The sequence below is a fragment of the Schistocerca nitens genome, chromosome 4, assembly GCF_023898315.1.
Source record: "Schistocerca nitens isolate TAMUIC-IGC-003100 chromosome 4, iqSchNite1.1, whole genome shotgun sequence".
In the NCBI taxonomy this organism is placed as follows: domain Eukaryota; kingdom Metazoa; phylum Arthropoda; class Insecta; order Orthoptera; family Acrididae; genus Schistocerca; species Schistocerca nitens.
The window spans coordinates 91,856,926-91,880,595 of record NC_064617.1 but is presented as its reverse complement, the minus strand read 5'-3'; the positions used below and the strand labels follow the sequence as shown (position 1 = coordinate 91,880,595).

The window sequence follows — 23,670 nt, the reverse complement described above, 5'->3', positions numbered from 1 at the left end:
GTTCGCTTGGAACTCATATTATTAGCAGCTGTTTCAATAACTTTTACTAATTTTAATTAGCTCGTTAGTTCTTTTTGTGTGCGCATCACAGAGCAAATAACAGGGGCTATTAATACGTAATTACGAGAAACATCGAACGGACAAAAAAGTATTAATAATCGCTAGCAAAATGTATGGTTGTTTCATTTTCTGCGAAACGATAAACAATCGCACAATCAAGTTTTGTGTATTCTTGCAAATTCATAATGTGCAGGAAGTGTGCTCGGTGTCGATGCGGAGGAATAACAGTATCGTAACAAAGAGCCAGCGGTATGAAATTCAAACGGTCTCGTCTAAAGGTCAGAGGACGCTGCGCCGGCCATGTTAAAACGTCTGACAGTCGAGAGCTGTAAATAAATGTCCGCGTGGCGGCAGCACAGTCTCGCTGCTTTTATTTTCGCACACATAAATCCCAATAGCGGGCCGTTTCATATTCCACGGCAGGAATTTATTCCCACCAGAGAGCTTCTGCCAACCGCAGCGCAGCGTCGGTAATCTCTAAAAGCCGTCGGTATTAACAATGCTTATAATTGAGTCCTCTTCTGCTTCCTGATCCGACACAATTTATAGCCTAATGGATATTAGGACTGTCGCCCTGGAAGTAAATCTCCAAGCCACATAGCAATACGAGAGCGAAAAATAATAATTGTTGTCCGCGAACGTGGCAAACGTATCGCTGGGTGTGCTGTAACGGATGGAAATGCACAAGCCGAAGAAAAATGAAAACGTTTGTGCAGTATTGCGGTCCAGCAAAAATCTTGACAAAGATAGTTTTAAGTTAAGGATCTGGGGATCACAGCCTTAACAGCAAAATACTTAGCTACACCAGTTCATGATCTATTCCACTCCCTTAAAAGTCCACCTCAGGCCTTCCGAAGTTAGGATACATTTTAATTCAGGCTCTCCTGAAGAACCTCCGGTTTTATTTGCGATTATCCATACTTTGATTTTGTACAGCCCCCCACCTGTGTGATCAGTAGCAGCTAGAAGGAGTAACAAGCATTCTCATTTAGAAAATCTCAATGACAAGCTAAAGGAATTATGTTATGAATTTCTGAGAACACCTTTGGTTTACTCAGCGGCGGATACATATGGGAGGCGCCTCTCCCCCCCCCCCCCCCCCAACTTGCGGGGCCGCCCGTGGCGTCCCTTCCAATCAGCCCACACGCTATTCGTTTGTTTCTTTCGTCAGTCGACTCGACTGAATCGAGTTATCGAGTACTTGTACTTTCCTATGTAGAACGCGCGTCCTGATCATCGTATTTTATATGTTCCTGTCTGGCACATAGATATCTAAAACATACCTACGAGAAAAGTCGCGGCCATTGTAGTGGTCTCAATACGTTATTCTGTCTGGGATTTGTTCAAGAAAAGTCGCGAATATTCTACTGTTTCCTTGTACAGAGAACCGTCGATACATAGCGTTATGAATACGGACTATTCGCCGAATAGGAAGATAGTTTACATTCAGAAGCAAAAATATTAAGACTGAAGAATGAATAAGTAAAAAGTCCTATTTGTAGCAAGTGCAAGTGTGAAGATTAGTCAAGAGTGAGAGTCATCAGTTAATTGTGAGGTATTAATAATAGTAATTCATAGTAACAACATTTTTACTAATAACGTAACAATAGTTTCCCATACCTAACTACAAAATATTTGCTTGTCTACCTGCATCTATTGCTACAGTAGAAAGTTTCTCAACATTGCGGCGTACAAAGACATGGCTGAGGTCGACAATAAAGGAGGATCGACTTAATGGTTTAGCTTTGTTGAACGCTCACCCTGACATTGATTGTCCTATTGACGATGTAATTAACCAATTCGCTAGGAAGAATAGGTTCATAGAATTCATCATTTAAGGAAGAGAACCACAATTGTAACTCTTTTATATCGTAAGGTGGCATTGTCTTGTATATGTGTACAATCAGTTTAAATAAAACTTTCTGAAACTTTGCATGTGACTTGATTAATTTTTTTATTATTGTAAAAATACAGGTAGCTCAAGATATCTTTGACGTCCCTTCCTTGAGGTTTCTTCTGTATCGGACACTGGGCTTACTGCGCCCGACGTGTAGTTCAAATAGTTCTAACATAAACTTAAAATTTTATTCACGGCTGTCAATCAGCAGATGTGAAGCATGTTTTAAGAAGAGATATAATCAGTCATCAGCTGCACAATTTTTATTAATCATCTTCTAAGTTAATTAATAAAAACTTTATACATGCTGGCAACTGATTATTTCTATTCTTAAAGTAATAGAAACTTCGTGTTCTGTGAACCTAGTGCGTAACAAACTTGAGGGCTGTTAGTGACACGTTATCGAGGCAATCCAGAACTTTCTTCGTGCAGAAGTCACTAGCGATGAGTTTTATTATTTTATCTCCAGAGTATTATCTTTCAGCCAAATTCTAAGGTTTCATACGGGGTGATCAATAATTTCTTTCACTGACAGAACGGAATATACCGTCGGACGCAGGGGAACATCATTACGTCTTTGTAGCAACTCATGTCGAGAAACATTTGTCAAAGTCTCGCGAATAAACTATGTGTAGAATGGGTCTCAGTATGGATCTGTGAGGTAGACCCCATGTCGAATGCCCAGGACCGATGGTGTTGTTATTGTACTTGACACAGAACTATGGCTCTCAGCACTATGCGACTTAACTTCTGAGGTCATCAGTCGCCTAGAACTTAGAACTAATTAAACGTAACTAACCTAAGGACATCACACACATCCATGCCCGAGGCAAGATTCGAACCTGCGATCGTAGCGGTCGCTCGGTTCCAGACTGTAGCGCCTACAACCGCACGGCCACTCCGGCCGGCCACACAGAACTATGGTTGTGACAAAAAAGATTTAATGGCACATATAAAATAAAAATAACTTAGTTGAAACAAACTTCCTTTCCTAATCTGTTATTTCCACAATTTCACTAGCTACTGAAATAGCACAGAATACAGAAATACAGTCATTTATTCACGAAGGTTCGTTGAACTATAGTTTTCAAAAGCCCTATGTTATCAAAACCACATAAAAAGAATACGATTTCTTTCCGCCCACCGTTCTAATCTGTTTTCAACCTTTATTTCAAACGTGTTCCACAGACATCAGTCTGTAGGTCAATAGGATTCAAAGGATCTTTCTTCGGTTTAAGAATAGGGATTAAAGTCTGCGTCGTTCAATCTTGCAAGGTGGACCACTCGTGCACAGTTAGAAGTGCACCAGAAATTTCGGAACGTAGTGAAACTGTGTTGAGTGAACGTGTCGAGTTGTTAATCAGTTATCATTCTGTAGAAGGAGTACAGATTTCATATTTTGTTTCATTCCCATTTAAATGAGCGATTTCGCTAACGGTCGAACCCACACGACGCGTCAAATGACGAAGTGTGATCTAATACACCTGCTAACTGTGTGCAGCTATTTTTATACCCCTGGAGGGCTACATCCGCTTTCCACCTCAAGTGTGCAGTGCAGCAAAATCTAAACGACAATATACTGTGCGCCGTGTACGAATTAGAATCTCTTCGTGACTGCTAGTTCTCCCAAGGTATGCAGGAGAACTACTGTGAAGTTTGTAATATGATGTAGGGGTACTCGCGCAAGTGAAACTGCGCGGGAGGGTCATGAATCGAGCCTCGAAATTCAGGCGTCCGAACACTTGCCAGCGAAATTCACAGTTCCTGTGTTCGAGTACCGGTCCAGCACACAGATTCAATACGCCAGGAAGTTTATAATTAGTATACACTCCGCCACACTATCACACTATGATAATTCATTTTGGAAAGAACACACTTTTTACCGACGTGTGTCTCAGCTCTGGAGAATGGCACTGTGTTGGGCGAAATGGCACCCAGCCACACCACCAAATGTCAGCTCCACAAAGAAAGACTGAACTCATTAATTTTACTCCGGAAAGTTACAGGAAATGTTTTTAGCTTGTAAAATTTGCGAGAGGTCACGATGGAACTACGTAGTTGTGCACGTTCCCAAAAAGTGTCTTTGGGCGCAAGTGCATACCTATCTGAATATGTCATTTACGTAAATACGAGGGTAATCCCAAAAGTAAGGTCTCCTATTTTTTTATAAGTACATATATCTGTTTATTTCTACAATGGTTTACATCAGTTTACAGCTTGAACATTTAGATATTTTTCGACATAATCACCAGTTCTCCCGATGCATTTTTGTAGACGCTGTGGCAGTTTTTGTATGACCATGTCATAGCAGCTCGCCGCCATGCTGTTCAGAAAGTTACGAACCTCTTCTTTCACCTCGTCGTCGGAGCTAAATCGCTGGGACCACAATTAACGCTGACAGGAGACTCTGAAAAAACTCAAACGGGCAATTCAGAACCGGAGAAGAGAAATGTTGAGCAAGGGCGTACACATTCTCCATGACAACGCTCACCCACACATCGCTCGGCAAACCGTTGCTCTCCTGCAACAGTTTCAGTGGAACATAATCACCCACCCACCCTATAGTCCTGACTTGGCGCCCAGTGACTATCACCTGTTCCCTAGGTTGAAAGAACATTTGGCCGCAAAGCGATTCAGCTCCGACGAGGTGAAAGACGAGATTCATAACTTTCTGAACAGCATGGCGGCGAGCTGGTATGACATGGGCATACAAGAACTGCCACAGCGTCTACAAAAATGCATCGGGAGAAATGGTGATTATGTCGAAAAATATCTAAATGCTGTAAACTGATATAAACTATTGTAGAAATAAACAGGTCTATGTACTTATAAAAAATAGGAGACCTTAATTTTGGGATTATCTTCGTTGCATTATGGCACATGTTTTAGGGTGGCCTGTTACGAGGTCTTGGAGACTGAAAATCTCATATGGGGCAATAGACCTACAGTTACTCGTCCACCATCGTTCGACCATGTGGTGCAGAAGACGCCCAGGACAAAGTTTTCCTTGACTTTCAGAATTCGTCTGATACGACTAAGGTTGGATTTAGGAATCGAGTTAGGATCTTCCGTGCTGACTAATTTTGGAAGAACGGACTGAGTATTTCGACCTTCTCTGTACCGTCTTTCGTTTCCGTGATCACTAAGTCGTGGGATAGATGATTTTGACCTGTTCCCTGATTTTACGAACGACCAAAATCTCTTCCGATTCTTTGTAAGATCGGTCATCAGAATTTTACCTTCGATTTCATTATACGGTTCTCGTCCAACTGTCCTTTTTGCATAAAGGTACTACTGGTTCCCCTACAGTCAGATCTACAAGAGAGTGTACGCCATAATTTTAAATGTAACGTCCGTAGCGGCATCTCCGGTACAGGTCTCGATCCTGCAATCAATGTGCTTTTGCACAGTGTACAGATAAACGGTGTGACAGCTGAATGTTTTGTTTTGAAGGTTGCAGTTTAAAATGAGTGCAAAATATCTGAAGCATCACTTATTTATATTTATATATTTATCAAAAATGCCTTCTGAGGTCGGTTAAGAAGCTCTTAGGTTCGAACGAGGCAAACTGGGTGGAAACAAGACAATGGGGTGTCCATGATGGGTGAGCCTGCAATGTTTCCGGATGCAAATCCGATCGCAAATAGTTGGTCACATATTAAGATGAAGCCTAAAGGAAAGCCAATATATGCTTTGAAGCAGCTGTAATATCACGTCAGGATGATATGGAGATCGTTACGGAGAGAATATGCAGAAAAGCTCGTGAAAAGCACGCCAAAAAGGTGCCAATCTGTGATCGATAATGACGGCGATTGGATAAAATATTAGGTAATTGTGCAATTAGTAATAACATGCATTTTCATGTAAGTATATATTTATGAAAGTGTCTTTTATTTCATACAGATAAAGGCGATTGGATAAAATATTAGGTAATTGTGTAATTAGTAATAACATGCATTTTCATGTAAGTATATATTTATGAAAGTGTCTTTTATTTCATACAGATAAAGGCGTACCCTTTCTTGTGGAACTGACAGTATATGACATTTGTGCTTAACAAGTCATTCACTGCAGTGTTATGAATAATACTAGTGAGTGGAGTCTGACTTTGAAATTCTGACTGAGACGGCAAAAGAGTTGGAAAAACAGTCGAACGGGAATGGATGGTGTGTGGAATACAGGTTATAAGATGAGCATCAACAAAAGTAAAGCGAGGGTTGTGGAATGCTGTCGAATTACACCATCGATGCTGGGAGAGTTACATTAGGATATGGAATACTGAAAGTAGTACATGAGTTTTGCTATCTCTGCAACAAAATAACTGATGATGGCTGAAGTAAAGAAGATATAAAGCGCAGGCTATCAACAGTTAGAAAACTGTTTCTGAAACGCATAATTTGTTACAATATAATATAAAGTTAAGTCAAAATGAATTTCATATCAACGCGCACTCCGGCTGCAGAGCGTATCGAATCGAGATTTGAAATCGGGATCTTTTCCTTTCGCGGGAAAGTCCTCTACTAACTTCTTTTAACTACTTCTACAAATCCTTGAATACATATGCACAATGAACTGCAAATAAAAGTAAGTCTGGTCAACATGAGGGAACTGACAAAAGCAACTGCAGTATATAAATGTATCGATGGAATGAACATAATGTACAAAAATAAATTCACATATTTATTTGACTCACTCCCTGCATAATTAATTTCTCCCTGCAGTATCACATGACTGGGATATCTATAAGCGGGGAATCTAGTTATCTTTTGTTGTTACATGAATAACAAATGACCGTTCGAATCCTGCCTTGGGCATGGATGTGTGTGATGTCCTTAGGTTAGTTAGGTTTAAGTAGTTCTAAGTTCTAGGGGACTGATGACCACAGCAGTTAAGTCCCATAGTGCTCAGAGCCATTTGAACCATTTTTTGAACAAATGACCACGGTAGCAGTACACATGGAAAAGAGAAGCAAATAAGACTGCAGATGCAAGGCCATCCTGGAATAAACATTTTTAAGAGAAAATGTTTAGGAGATGAAGAGGAAATAAAGGAAGGGGAAAGTTAAGATCTGCCGTTGGAATGGGGCGTGCGGTGGAGGGGGGGTGCGTCCTTTCTTAGTTGGCACATTTCGTCGACATTCCAGTTCCTGGGCGGGTTGGCGAAAATACTCTGTAAATAGTTTGCAAAAGTGGCACGTTAGTGTCAATGTCGGTGCAAGGTGTGGTGGTGTACTCGGAGACGTGTCCAACAGTCCGCCGGATCGACGACGTCGTCCCTGAAGGGTTAGTTAGTTAGCCATGCCATTAATTTGTGCGATGACATGCCACTTAGATGATGGAAAATAGATCGCGTCAGGATATATCAGCACTGTGTGAGAGGCGTGATGTGGTAGCATATGAAGGTAGAAAACCATCTTATTTTGTACAAGGATCCAGACGGCCGTTGCTGCCCCATACTCGAAACTGTGTGAACACGTATCTTCGACATGCACTTGAGACACAGGGGCGAGTCCACTAGCACGATGCCCTACGGTTTCTGTCTTGCAGTATCTTTGCCGTTGACGAGAAGGTACGACGTGGCGGTGTTGTCATTACTGAGGTACGGTTGATGGATTGTTTTCCAAAGTGCAAACAAGTACAGTATAGTATCTGACGAAAGGCTTCAGATTGTTGCCGATTTCTACTGACTGAGGAGTGCAGAGAGACGAGACTCTGTAGGTAAGAAACAAAAGCGGTGGAATGTCATATAATTTTCACTGCTTCCGCTGCCCCCAGGGTTTGGTTGAAACGAACTGCTGTGTCACATGCTAAAGCATCGAGACGTTTTAAGTTTCTTCCCCCAGTACTGTGCTAAAAGTATAAGCGGTATAGCTCTTGGCAAAAAGACTAAGTGGTTAATGTAAAGCCTAATCGAAGATTAGGGAACTTCACAGCAAACATAAACATAGCCAAAGCCTTGTAGACAAACAAAAATTACGCGAAGCGAAATGTAGTGTGAGGAGGGCTATGCGAGAGGCGTTCAATGAATTCGAAACTAAAGTTCTATGTACCGACTTGGCAGAAAATCCTAAGAAATTTTGGTCTTATGTCAAAGCGGTAGGTGGATCAAAACAAAATGTCCAGACACTCTGTGACCAAAATGGTACTGAAACAGAGGATGACAGACTACAGGCCGAAATACTAAATGTCTTTTTCCAAAGCTGTTTCACAGAGGAAGACTGCACTGTAGATCCTTCTCTAGATTGTTGCCCAGATGACAAAATGGTAGATATCGAAATAGACGACAGAGGGATAGAGAAACAATTGAAATCGCTCAAAAGAGGAAAGGCCGCTGGACCTGATGGGATACCAGTTCGATTTTACACAAAGTACGCGAAGGAACGTGCCCCCCTTCTTGCAGCGGTGTACCGTAGGTCTCTAGAAGAGCGTAGCGTTCCAAAGTATTGGAAAAGGGCACAGGTCATCCCCGTTTTCAAGAAGGGACGTCCAACAGATGTGCAGAACTATAGACCTATATCTCTAACGTAGATCAGTTGTAGAATTTTGGAACACGTATTATGTTCGAGTATAATGACTTTTTTGGAGACTAGAAATCTACTCTGTGGGAAAAAGACGGCGGTGTGAAACGCAGCTCGTGCTATTCGTCCACGAGACTCAGAGGGCCATAGACACGGGTTCACAGGTAGATGCCGTGTTCTTGACTACCCTAGGCGTTCGATACAGTTCCCCACAGTCGTTTAATGAACAAAGTAAGAGCATCTGGGCTATCAGACCAATTGTGTGATTGGATTGAAGAGTTCCTAGATAACAGAACGCAGCATGTCATTCTCAATGGAGAGAAGTCTTCCTAAGTAAGAGTGATTTCAGGTGTGCCGTAGGGGAGTGTCATAGGACCGTTGCTATTCACAATATACATAAATGACCTTGTGGATGACATCGGAAGTTCACTGAAGCTTTTTGCAGATGATGCTGTGGTGTATCGAGAGGTTGTAACAACGGAAAATTGTACTGAAATGCAGGACGATCTGCAGCGAATTAGCGCATGGTGCCGGGAATGGCAATTGAATCTCAATGTAGACAAGTGTAATGTGCTGCGAATACATAGTAAGATAGATCCCTTATCATTTAGTTGCAAAATAGCAGGTCAGCAAATGGAAGCAGTTAATTCCATAAATTATCTGGGAGTACGCATTAGGAGTGATTTAAAATGGAATGATCATATAAAGTTGATCGTTGGTAAAGCAGATGCCAGAATCCTAAGGAAATGCAATCCGAAAACAAAGAAAGTGGGTTACAGTACGCTTGTTCGCTCACTGCTTGAATACTGCTCGGCAGTGTGGGATCCGTACCAGACAGGGTTGATAGAAGAGATAGAGAAGATCCAACGGAGAGCAGCGCGCTTCGTTACAGGATCATTTAGTAATCGCGAAAGCGTTACGGAGATGATAAACTCCAGATCTATACTGCGAACCCAGATTACAACTACTAATTCTATTCACAACGCATTTTGCAGACAATATTCACGTATACCACTGAACGTACATGCAGAATTTCGTCGTTGTAAGGACACATACATTGCCATAAAAAATAGTACTCCTAGAAACACGACGTTGATCTTGATCCGATGATGGCATATGCCACCTCAGGATATTAGATGTACTGATAGTGGTTTCAACATCATCCGCCAACAGACAGCGTAGTGGCATACGTTCCAGAGCGCCATCTGTCTCTGCGCTTTATTAGGGAATGCTCTCAGGTAGAAGACCCAGTGTGAAGCAAGCAGGCAACCACAGCACAGAGATGCACGCGTGCTTCCTACAGCCAACTGAGCGAGTTTAGAAGGTGTCAAATTGTGAGCTACCGAGTGGTGACATGGTACCTCCAGAGAAGTGCCACACAAGTTGCATGTGCTGCGCCCGATGAGCAACGATTCTGGTATCAGTGGTCATTTGAATATTCTCACACCTGTTGACATGGTTCTGGACGTCCACACAGCACGGATTCTGGACGATAACGCTCGCCGAGGTCGCCGCATAGGAAGGACAGCAGTGGCTGATCGTACACCTACCACAGCACAGATAAAAGGGCTTGTGAGCCCAAACGTGTCAACGCGAACTCTTGCGAACCGGTTATTTGGGATTATGGGCAGGCACACCTCTAGCCCGTCTTGCACTCGCGACTCAGCTTCGACGTGCACGGCTCGACCCGAAGATGCAGTAGTGGGCAGTGATGAATGAGGATTCTGTCTGCAGACAAGTGATGGTCGTTTCTGCGTACGGCGTAGACCTGGTGAGCACTGTTTCGCTCAGTGCATTCGCCCAAGACAAATGGCCCCACTCCAGAGCTTATGGTCTGGGACGCGATAAACAACTGCTCTCGTTCACCTTCTGATTTTCTGGAATGGACGCTAACCAGAGATCGGTAAATGCAGAATGTTGTTAAACACTTTTTCTTTTGCCGCTCTTGCAACAGCAAGTTGAGGAGTTGCTCAAATATGATAATGCTCGCCTACATATTGCCTGTGAAACTCAACGTCCTCTACAATATGTGCGTAGCCGGCCGCGGTGGCAGTGCGGTTCTAGGCGCTGCAGTCCGGAACCGTGGGACTGCTACGGTCGCAGGTTCGAATCCTGCCTCGGGCATGGATGTAAGTGATGTCCTTAGGTTAGTTAGGTTTAAGTAGTTCTAGGGGACTGATGACCTACGATGTTAAGTCACATAGCGCTCAGAGCCATTAGAAGCATTTTTGCATTGCTGCCCGTGGAAGCTATACCACGTACTAATATGGAAGTTTCGCCATCGGTGGCTACCAGATACCTCAGGACCGCTTGTACTATTGATCTGTAAACGTAAGTATTTCATTCATGCACTGTTGTAACAATAAATCTTGGGTCAATTAGAAAACCCTAAAAGAGGGTATTCATCTTTGTTCCGGAAGCGTCATTCAAAATAAATAATGTCTTAAACATAGAAGTGCGTGTAAAACTTGATTTTCTTGAAATGCATATGTTTTACTCGTGGCAGTTAGTGTTTAAAGCATCGGGGAGCGGTGGGAGTGGGGTTACTAGTCTCTAGTAATGTACACTACTGGCCATTAAAATTGCTACACCACGAAGATGACGTGCTACAGACGCGAAATTTAACCGACATGAAGAAGATGCTGTGATATGCAAATGATTAGCTTCTCAGAGCATTCACACAAGGTTGGCGCCGGTGGCGACACCTACAACGTGCTGACATGAGGAAAGTTTCCAATCGATTTCTCATACATGAACAGCAGTTGACCGGCGTTGCCTGGTGAAACGTTGTTGTGATGCCTCGTGTAAGGAGGAGAAATGCGTACCATCACCTTTCCGACTTTGATAAAGGTCGGATTGTAGGCTATCGCGATTGCGGTTTATCGTATCGCGACATTGCTGTTCGCATTGGTCGAGATCCAATGACTGTTAGCAGAATATGGAATCGCTGGGTTCAGGAGGGTAATACGGAACGCCGTGCTGGATCCCAACGGCCTCGTATCACTAGCAGTCGAGATGACAAGCATCTTATCCGCATGGCTGTAACGGATCGTGCAGCCACATCTCGATCCCTGAGTCAACAGATGGGGACGTTTGCAAGACAACAACAACCATCTGCACGAAGAGTTCGACGATGTTTGCAGCAGCATGGACTATCAGCTCGGAGACCATGGCTGCGGTTACCCTTGACGCTGCATCACAGACAGGAGCGCCTACGATGGTGTACTCAACGACGAACCAGGGTGCACGAAAGGCAAAACGTCAGTGTCGGATGAATCCAGGTTCTGTTTACAGCATCATGATGGTCGCATCCGTGTTTGGCGACATCACGGTGAACGCACATTGGAAGCGTGTATTCGTCATCGCCATACTGGCGTATTACCCGGCGTGATGGTATGGGGTTACATTGGTTACACGTCTCTGTCATCCCTTGTTCGCATTGACGGCACTTTGAACAGTGGACGTTACATTTCAGATGTGTTACGACCTCTGGCTCTACCCTTCATTCGATCCCTGCGAGACCCTACATTTTAGCAGGATACCGCACGGCCGCATGTTGCAGGTCCTGTACGGGCCTTTCTCGATACAGAAAATGTTCGACTGCTGCCCTGGCCAGCACATTCTCCAGATCTCTCACCAGTTGAAAACGTCTGGTCAATGGTGGCCGAGCAACTGCCTCGTCACAATACGCCAGTCACTACTCCTGATGAACTGTGGTATCGTGTTGAAGCTGCATGGGCAGCTGTACCTGTACACGCCATCCAAGCTCTGACTCAATGCCCAGGCGTATCAAGGCCGTTATTACGGCAAGAGGTGGTTGTTCTGGGTACTGATTTCTCAGGATCTATGCACCCAAATTGTGTGAAAATGTAATCTCACGTCAGTGCTAGTATAATATATTTCTCCAATAAATACCCGTTTATCATCTGCATTTCTTCTTGATGTAGCAATTGTAATGGCCAGTAGTATAGGTTTGTAATAAGTAATTTTTTCTTTAAATATTTGTAATTTAAAAGCAACGAAGATGTCAATATGATGTTCATACAAATGAAACAATATCTTGAGAAAATGTGTGTGTTTTTGTATTTAAACTGACAGACTTCTCTTACAAAATAATAAAAGGCTTCTGCCTCACACCCAATAACGTTCTTCACATTACAAACCCCGTTTCTCTAACAACAAATTTGATACATCGAAGAAACCTGTATTTGAACTGTCGTTAGCATCTATATCACCCAGATGATTTATCGAAAGTAAATGAATGAAAAGCAGCCAGCTAGTTGCAACGAAAAGTGATTTTATTCAACCTCTAACAATGATTTAGACGGCTGTAAGACCGTCTTCTTCACAAAGACACGTAACAAAATTTCAAATTGCAAACCCAATTAATGAAGTGATCTGATATTTGTCCAATGAAAATATGCGATCAGCGCGCATCAGTGTATACATTATAAAAAATGCTTCCCTCTGTGATCAGGGCTTATCAAGTAAAAGTAGTCAGAAACAATACTGTCAGGTCATAATAGCCATATCCACGTGCTCTTTTTGTCCGAACAACAGCGAGATCAACGCGAGGGGCAGCGTGCCGACAACGCGTGGGAGCTGTGACACGCACGTGCGCCCAGCACGCTTTCATTCAGAGCTTATACAACCATCAATTGAATACATTCGCTTTGGGAGTGACGGAACAAAAGGAGCATCCTGATGTTGGCTATTGTGCCTCCTCTTCCAGCGACCTCTCTCAAAGCACAGGGTAGGATATCAAAGTCATTTGCAGCTGCATCCGTCACGTTATGTAATCGACTCTTTGGTGACCACGCTTTTTAAACTCCCATTACTCGCCGCCTTGCGCCTACGATATCCACTTTACAGTTGGAGTCGTTTCCCATTTTCATAGTTAAATTACTTACCTTAGAACAACTCCGAATTCGAACTCTTTTGTGTAAAACAGCTCGTTGTGTAATTTTTACCGCATGAAAGAGAATTTAGCTAGCGATATACTGTTCGTCGTCATGTTCTTGGGCTGTAAAGGAGAAAAAGTACAGGAAACGCGTGAAATCCATATCTGTGTGTAAAAGAATCGTGTGTGTACGTACTGACAGAGATACCTCCGTGCCTAACCACTGCCACCCATTCTTGGTTGTGGTGGTAGATAGCCCTAGGTCTCATGCTGTTAGTAAGGGGATTTGGTCGCGGTGTGTGATACTGAGTAAGTGTGACGAGCAAAAATTCGCGAAATATGGAGCAATAAATGCTCTGTGGCAAATCATATTCTCTGTGACTTACGAACTTAACCGTAGATGTGAAAATGCGTTTATTGTTTCACAAGCAGCGACCCTCGGTGTTATCCGCGCTTAAACATTTACTTATAAAGAAATGTTAATGTCCAAACTAGATATCCACGCGTATGCGCCATTACAAAAGTTATCCCTTGGAGGTACTCAGGTGCGAGTCACTTGTGCCTCTGAAAAAAAAGGGGAAGAAAAGAACGAAAAACCGAGTCTACCGGGCAAAATGAAAAAAATACATGTCACTTACAACTCACTCGTTTACTTGAAGAAAAAGCTCATCTCTATGCTAAACTTAAGGGGCTCCGGAAAGGCTCAAAATCATGAAAAGTTCAATTTTTACTTTCTTGCGTTTTCTGAACCTGCAGACTATTACCTTTTAATAGATATATAATTTATTCAATTCCGAAGACTACAACTATTTTTAAATTTTTTTTTGAAATGTGTTCTACAAGGACGTGACCCACTGTGGCGCTGTTAAACTGCTGTCAAATGGTGTTATTATTAACGTCCGTGTTCATCAGGTACATTTTAGTGATGTGAGATAAAGTATGTGTTGTGGCTAACCTGTGATGGTTCAATATATATCGCTGGTGTGATTGTCGATTGTTTCATGTTTATTTACTCTGTCGTTATCTCGAAAATATTCGTAATTAATTCTGTTTCTTGAGTCTCTGTTTTGTTGAAGTATAATAATGAGTAAAAGTAAAGTTATTAGAAATCCTCTGAAGGCTTTTAAGAAAAGGAGAAATGTTGGAAAGCCAAAGGTATTTAGAAATATGGGAATGAAGATAGGTTCTATCATGGTACGAGCGATGCTTGCTTTAGACAAGGAACGCCTTCGGGCTGCAGACAGGGCTGTAAAGAGTCTAGAAATACAAGCAAGAGTAAACAGGAGGAGGAACAAGAGGAAGCTGGAGGAGGAGTTTGCAGAGGATGAAGATAATCCATCCTATGGACCTGGAATGCACTAAAAAGTTAATCCAATCTTTGTCGCTCGATTTCCAAAACATTTATTTTCTCATACTAATTACATGTTTTCTAAGGATCTTCCAAACATATTTGTTTCAAACTTTCAGTAAATGTTACACAGTACCTTATGCATAATTTAACACAGCCTTTTTCCAAAAAAACTGTATATTTTTGAATATATAAATAAAAAATTGCAAAAAAATGTTGTGAATTTTCATTACAATTGAAAAAAATCATCTTTAATAACTGAACTAAAATTTTGTAAAATTCCTGTGTTAAGTTGTAGCCCATATCCCAATAAATAATCTGTAAAAAGTTCAACTTCCTACCTCAAATACTTTGTGAGGAAAGATGTAATTTATAAGCGTTATTTTAACATTGCAAGTATAGGGCGTTCCGGAGCCCCTTAATGCATTTATTCGATAGTTAATTTCCCTGGGTGATTTTTTAGTCACGTTACTCATAGAAAGGGAATAGTAGTCACGATGATCCTCCAAAGAAATCACTGATTTTTTTTGTCGAAATAAATGGTAGCCTCTGCATTAATACAGGTTGTAAGATCATCAAAATCCATCCAGTCGCTTCATCGTGAAGAGAAAACAATATGCTAAATCGACGAAGAAAGGAAGTAAGCAGTTTACAGTCCGAGGCAGAGTAAATTTTATAAGACACACATCAAAAAAGTTTTGCATTAACCCGGTTCCCAGAAATCCTGATAGACGTTGACTGTGGATATTGCATCACAGGCACAGTCTCTTTCATGTTCAGAGATATCACTAAACCAGCCCAAAGGTGTAAACAACCGTGCATAGCAGCGACTATTAGATGGGGTCCGACAGCCGATCAGTTGCAGCCATTCCACCATGAAGGAGGTACACGGCTCGTGTTGTCTGTAGTTCAACCATGCCTAGACGATCGATACCGTGAATACATCGCGTCCGCATTGTTACTTTACGCCAGGAAGGGCTCTCAACAAGGGAAGTGTCCAGACGTCTCGGAGCGAACCTAAGCGGCATTGTTCATATATGGAGGAGATATAGAAAGACAAGAACTGTCGATGACATGTCTCGCACAGGCCGCCCAAGGGCTACTACTGCAGTGGATTACCGCTATCTAAGCGTTATGGCTCGGAGGAAGCCTGACAGCAAAGCCACAATGTTAAATAATGATTTTCGTGCAGCCACAGGACGTCGTGTTACAACTAAAACAGAGCGCAATAGGCTGCATGATGCGCAACTTCACTCCTGTCGTCCATGGCAAAGTCCATCTTTGCAACCACGACAGCATGCAGCGCGGTACAGCTGGGCCCAACAACATGCCGAATGGACCGCTCAGGATTGGCATCACGTTCTCTTCACCGATGAGTGTCGCGTTTTCCAACAACCAGACAATCCTCGGAGACGTGTCTCGGGGCAACCCGGTCAGGCTGAACGCCTTAGCCACACTGTCCAGCGAGTGCAGCAAGCTGGATGTTCCCTGATGGTTTGGGGTGACATTATGTGGGGCCGACGTACACCGCTGGTGGTCATGGAAGGCCCCGCAACGGCTGTGCGATAGGTGAATGCCATCATCCTACCGATAGTGCAACCATATCGGCAGCATATTGGTGAGGCATTCGTCTTCATGGACGGCAATTCGCGCCCCCATCGTGAACATCTTGTAAATGACCTCCTTCAGGATAACGACATCGCTCGACTAGAGAGGCCAGCTGGGATATATTGAAAAGGGATGTTTGTGGACGACGTGACCCACCAACCACTCTGAGGGATCTACGCCAATTCGCCGTTGTGGAGTGAGACAATCTGGGCCAACAGTTCCTTGATGACCTTTTGGATAGTATGCCACGACGAGTACAGGCATGCATTAATACTACTGGATATTAAAGGTACCAGTGGACCGGCACCTCAGAAGGTCTTGCTGTATGGTGGTACAACATAAAATGTGTGGTTTTCATGAGCAATAAAAAGGGCGGAAATGATGATTATGTTGATCTCTATTGTAATTTTCTGTACAGGTTCCGTAACTCTCGGAACCGAGGCGATGGGAAACTTTTTTGGATGTGTGAATTTGTTTGTGCAATAACGTAGTGTGCCCATCACGTGTCTACTATTACCAGGTGATACGGACGCAAATCATAATCAAATGCAGCTTCACTAAAAGCCTACCAGGCTCTACACGTAAAGTCACGACTTCTCGCTGACGTACAGCATTGAAACGGCACCATCGTTGCAAGTCTCTAAAGCTGTAAAATGTCTGGCGTTCAGCGGCTAAAATGTAGCGGGCTTGTAGTATGGAAGTATGCATTAAATACTTTGATGACTGTATTAGCATTGTATATACTACGCTGAATCGTATAACGTAGACCATATTAAACAATCAAAGCGTTTTCACAAATACTATTCAGGAGTCAAAGAGTAAATAGCTTTTTTTAAGAGTAATTATTGTTCCACATTTCGCTTTATATTATTCAAATCAATAAAAAATATTTTCGCATTCGGAGGAGGAAATCGGTGATTGAAATATTCCACCGAAACGAAAAACGCCTTTATTTTCATGGTGTCCACCCCAAATCCTGTATCATTTCTGAGACACTCTCTCCCCTATTTCGCGATAATACAAAACCTGCTGCCCTTCTTTGAACTTTCTCGATGTACTCCGTCAGTTCAATCTGGTAAGGCTCCCGTACCGAGCAGCAGTGTTCTGAAAGAGGACTGGCAAACCTAGTGTAGGGAATCTGCTTAGTACATCTGTTACATTCACTAAGTGTCCTGCCAATAAAACGCAGTCTTGGCTTAGCCTTCCCCCCCCCCCCCCCCAACCTTTTCTATGCATTCCTCCTAATTTAAGTTGTCCGTAATTGTAATTGCTAGATATTTAGTTGAATTTACGGCCTTTAGCTTCGAACTATTTATCGTGTAACGGAGGTTTAGCGGGTTCCTTTTAGCACTCATGTGGATGATCTCACACTTTTCGTTATTTAGGATCAATTTCCAATTTTCGCACCATGCAGATATCTTAGAAAAATCGTTCTGAAATTTGTTTTGATCTCCGTAAATAACAAATGAACAATCGAACGGTACACTACAGCGATTTCGGATAATCATTTGAGCTATTCTTCGTGAGTATAATCCTTTTAAGCGCACCCGGTTCGCCGTGCGGTCTACCGCACTGCTTTCCGGGCGGGAACGAATGCCGGTCCCCGGCACGAATTCGCCCGGCGGATTAGCGTCGAAGTCCGGTGTGCCGGCTAGACTGTGGATGGATTTTAAGGCCGTTTTCCATCTGCCTCGGCAAATGCGGGCTCCTTCCCCTTATTCCACCTCAGTTACACCGTAACGGCAATTGCTGCGCAAACACTTTCACCGCGTACGCGTACACCATAATTACTCTACCATGCACACATTAGGGCTACACTCGTCTGGTGTCCGACGTTCCCGGGTGGGGGGGGGGGGGTTCCACTGGGGGCCGAACCGCACAATAACCTGGGTCCGGTGTGGGACGGCCATGGGGTGAGTGGACTGCTGTAGCCTGTTGTGGGGTTGTGTAGCACTGCGGGCTACTGCGGGGACGAAGCCTCTTCGTCGTTTCTAGGTCCCCAGTTCCATACAATACAATACATTAATCCTTCTCGTAATTTAGCACGTTTTCGTCAATCACTTCGCTAATACTTCTTTTGCGTATTGATCACGTGCTAGTAAATTTGCATTGGCTCCTTTGTGTTACCAGCGGTTAAATATGTCTGTATAACCTAATCTTAATGCCAGTATGGATGGAACAGGGCCAGGATTGATTAAACGAGTTTATTCACTAATGTGGAAAAGTTCAAAAATCACAGAGAAAATAGCATTTCCTAAAGAATTTAGTTTTGCACATCGTGCATTATATTGTGATATTCAGAGTACGGATGAAACACATTGAGGACTCTATCACCATTACATTGCATCGTGAATGAGACAATGAAAACATTTTTACATATACGGTAAAGTTTGTAAGTTGTATATAATTTAGCATTACTTTAGCAACATTAATTGCTTCATATTTCGTTGATCACACTCAGCCACTGACACGCACCGCGACCAAACTGCCTTACTAACAGAATAAATGCAGTCATAATATCCTTAATGAGATAAACGTCTGTATGCAAAAAAAATGGTTCAAATGGCTCTGAGCACTATGGGACTCAACTGCTGAGGTCATTAGTCCCCTAGAACTTAGAACTAGTTAAACCTAACTAACCTAAGGACATCACAAACATCCATGCCCGAGGCAGGATTCGAACCTGCGACCGTAGCGGTCTTGCGGTTTCAGACTGCAGCGCCTTTAACCGCACGGCCACTTCGGCCGGCCGTTTGTATGCAAGTCATATTTAGAATGGTGCTCATACCTTCTCCCATGACATATGTTCTGACCCAGCGAACGCCGGATTTCTTAGCTAAATATGCATTAATTTTGCTGGAAGTCGCTGAGTGCTCTTATTATGAAACACTTGATGAATGTAGACCGAAAAATTTGCACTGCACACCGTTAAGGATTCACATCTTCTGAACTATTATGTTTTACTGTGTTACAATTTTTCAAGTACATTCGGTGGTATAAGGAGATACTATCTGCAGAGTTTGTCGAATAGAATTAGTAGTAGGGGAGTAATAAACTGAAACTTTATGACTTATGTTGACGTTTCATTGCATTATCAGCGAAAATGTAGTAAGCGATAAATTTGTTTCCTTCATTGCTTCGTGCCGGCGGGGGAATGTTGAAAACATTTGAAATTACATCTGAAGTTTGTTGCAATCACTAAGCGCTCTGGTTCTCTAATACTGGATGACTATTCGCGTACCATAGTGGGCCAATTGAGACCGACCGACCGCCGTGTCATCCGCTGCCACTGGCGTCACTGACGGCAGTATGGAGGGGCGTGCGGGCGGCGCACCGCTGCCCCGCTGTTATCGGCTTTCTTCACCCAGGACTCGCTACTTCTCACTCAAGTGGCTCCTCAGTTGGCATCAAGAGGCTGAGTGCATCCTGTTCAAGTCCTCCCACAAAGGAAAAGTTCCTCACAGTATCGGGAATCGAACTCGGGTCCATCGCACAGCAGCCGACACGCTGACCACTGAACTACAGAGGCGATCAGTGGATAATTATAGTCTGGCTAAATTTCGTGACGTGAATTACTCTACGACAGGACATACATACATATTTTTTGACTTACTGCGTTTAACCTTTAACGTAAGAAGTCATGATTTAGCGCCAAGAGCTGCTGTTACAAAATTTTTTCATCGAACAACCAGTTTCCGTCCATGGAACACTATCCTGTTCCTTCATGTGACTGGAAGAACATACACTGACAGAAAAAAACAATCATAGCACCAAAAAATAATTAATGCAAAGTAATGAAACTTTGGGAATATACAGGGTGAGGCAGCTAAGTCGTAACACCCGTTGTACCTCCCCAACCGTAATAGATACAAAGACGCCGTTTCGACAGTGAATTGCAGGGTAAATTGTCGGGTAAATGGGCGTGTTTGTGTAAGGACGGACTCGCAACGTTTACCATGTACTCTACACAACAGGAAAGGTCGCATTGGACAACGCCGCTTTGAAGGACGAACGCGATACGAGAACATATTTGTGTCTCAAAAACTATTCGCCTAAATATTATGATATACATATTTGAAACCGCCTTTTTTAAGCCCATCATGCTTCGCTAAAATTTAACGTAGGGTTCCATTAAAAAAAAACTATGATGGCCTCATATCTCTGTAATAAAAAATAGCACAAACATAAAATGTGATGTATTCATGTAGCCCCTGTCCCTGCAATTCACTGTCCAAACGGCATCTTTGTATCTATAACGGTCGGCGAGATGCAAGGGGTGTTATGATTTAGCTGCCTCACCCTGTATTTGTCTAGGTGACATTGCAAGATCGTAGGTTAATTTAAGTGCAAGATAAGCCATCGAAAATGTGAAATATTGGAACATTACCAACCGGCGTATTGTGTTGTACAGGTGCCTGATGTCAGTTTGTGGGATGGACTTCGATGCCTGTTGCACTTGGTCAGTCAGTACAACAACGGTTAATCCGGTTTGTGGATGACGCTCGAGTTATCGTCCGATGATGTTCCGTATGTGATCGATTGAAGAGAGATCTGGCTATGAAGCAGACCAAGGCAACATGCCGACACACTGTAGAGCACGATGGGTTACAACAGCGGCGTGTGGGCGTACATTATCCTATTGGAAAACTGGAACGCTGTCCATGACTGGCAACAGAACAGGTCGAATAACCAGTCAAGGTTTGTGGAGTAACCACGAGATTTCTCCTGCTGTCATAAGAAATCGTACCCCAGACCATAATTATTGGTGTAGGTCCCCTGTGTCTAGTACGCAGACAGTTTGAGTGCACGTCCTCAACTGGCCTCATTCTGACAACTACACGGCCTCGACTGCGACTGAGGCAGAACCATCTTTCACCAGAAAACGGAATACACTTCCACCCTGCCCTCCAATGAGCTCACCATTGACACCGCTGAAGTCACAAATGGCGGGGGCTGGCGGTCAGTGGAATGCACGCTGCAGGGCGTCTGTCTCGGAGCTGTCCTTGATGTAACCGTTTTGTAACAGTTCGGTGTATCACTGTGTGTGAACTGCTGCTCAAATTGCAGTTGCAGATGCAGTACGATGCGCCAGAGCCATTCGCCGAACGCGATGGTCTTCCCTCTATGTAGTGCCACGTGGCCAGTTGGACCCTCGTCTTGTTGGGACGGTACTTTGTTGCGACCACCGTTGCCAGCAGTCATGTACAGCGAAGATGGTATCTGTTCTTTCGGACATGTCCGAAAGAACAGATACCATCTTCGTATAGTTCAGGCTAACCGGCCATTGACTTTCTTCTTCTGTGCTGGATGCACACGTATTGCCCGAACTCTTACGGGACTCGGTAAGATTGTCTGCCGCGAGTAATGAGTGTAATGGGCAGGGGCACTACGAATGTTGTGTGTGGACATTAAGTTGGGAATGTGGGTTTCAAGGGGAGCGTGCAAGGGATAAATCCCTGCAGTCGCACTATCCTCTGTATCCTCGGTGGCTTAGATGGATACGGCGTCTGCCATGTAAGCAGGATGTCCCGGGTTCGAGTCTCGGTCGGGGGACACATTTTCAACTGTCCCCGTTGCTGTATATCAAAGCCTGTCGGCAGCTTAAGGTCTTGATTTAATTATCATTTCATTCGTTCAAACTTAGTCAAGTGCTGATAATGACTTGTCGCCTTAAAGTCATTCTTGACCAACATCAACTCACCATATCCTGTCCCTAAGGTAAATAGCCCTCCCGATTCTTGCACCGTACATTTGAAACAAACCTGATTTGCATCCTCGCTGTTACGCGACTGGACAGAAATTTGAGTAGATATCGTCTTTCAGATGTGGAAACACCTCTTCCAACTTTCGTTAATGCCGAACAACTCCTTCTTTGTGTTGCCATTTTTTTCCGTCAGTCTATAAAGAGCATTATAAAGTGAACTATCACTGTACGGTGACTAATGTATATACTAAAAAAATGGCGAGCGTAATAAAATTTCACATACTTTCATTAAATATTTATAACGTCCTACCAAAACTAAACTCCTCCCGAACAGGCCATGAGCGCCCAACGGTACCAACCAGCCGCCATGTCATCCTCAGCCCACAGGATTCACTGGACGCGGATGTGGAGGGACATGTGGTCAGCACACTACCCTGTTTCAGTTTACGAGACCGAAGCAGCTACTTCTTAATCTAGTAGCTCCTCAGTTTGCCTCACAAGGGCTGAGTGCACCCTGCTTGCCAACAGCGCTCGGCAGACCGGATGGTCACCCATCCAAGTGCTATCCCAGTCCTACAGCGCTTAACTTTCAGTGATCTGATGGGAACTGGTGTTACCACTGAGGCAAAGCCGTTGGCTTACAACGTCCACTAGGTGATAAAAATAATAGCTTCCAATAATAAGATCCATGAATTCGTCACTAGAAATAAAAGTACAACACATAGAATAATGAAATCACAGCATATCATGAAATCACAGGTACATCACATTTATTCATAGTTACCTGTTCTCAGTAAAAATACAAATTGTATCGTACGCCACAAAAATGTGCCAAACAGTGCAGTCGCTTGTGTTATATTAGCAGTCAGTATTAACGTTACGAGCCGATGGTTTCCATGTAACGTACTGTCGACTACACACCCATCCTTGTTTACCAACTGAATAAAAGTTGATCTACGGTTCTATATACATCGATGGTACCTGTAAGATTCCAGTGGCAATTATATGTCATATTTTACTATGAGTACATGTGACAGTAGGCTGACACTACTTAAGAATTTAGTTACATTATAACAATGGCACAAGGCACATCCGGTGGAAACTATTGTAGTAAGTAATAGGACAAACATATGACTTTGCCACTGATTAAAACAACAACTGCATACAGTTTGTGGCTAATATGAGCTGACAGAATATTTAACACAATAAGCACATAGACATATTGATTCAAACAACAGATGCATACAAAATACGCCTAAGTGAAGAACATGGATAATTACAATATAACAGAATGCAAAACGCTCAATAGACAGATAGTTTAAATCACATCTCACACAACTGACCAAAAGAACAGTTATATTTAATGTATGACTTGTATAAAGTTTAACAAAGTAACAAAAACACGCTGATTAAAACTATATTGTATATAGCGTACAATTAGTATAAATTCACTTAATGTTTTACACTGTAACAGATGCAGTGTAATATCTTATACAGATAGACTTGGCACTAGAACGAACTACAGCAGTGGAAAATCAGACTCAAGGAACATGGAAGCTGTGTTCAAAGTGTTTAAACGCGAGGTAACATGATGGTATACATATTGCAGTTACTTTAAATGTCGTTTTAAAAATGA

At 43.0% G+C, this 23,670-nt stretch overlaps 1 pseudogene; it reads right to left on the bottom strand.

Annotated features, from left to right (window-relative positions):
- Positions 1 to 22,553: 22,553 nt before the first annotated feature.
- LOC126254007 (5S ribosomal RNA) lies at positions 22,554 to 22,672 on the bottom strand (annotated as a pseudogene).
- Between the last annotated feature and the right edge of the window lie 998 nt (positions 22,673 to 23,670).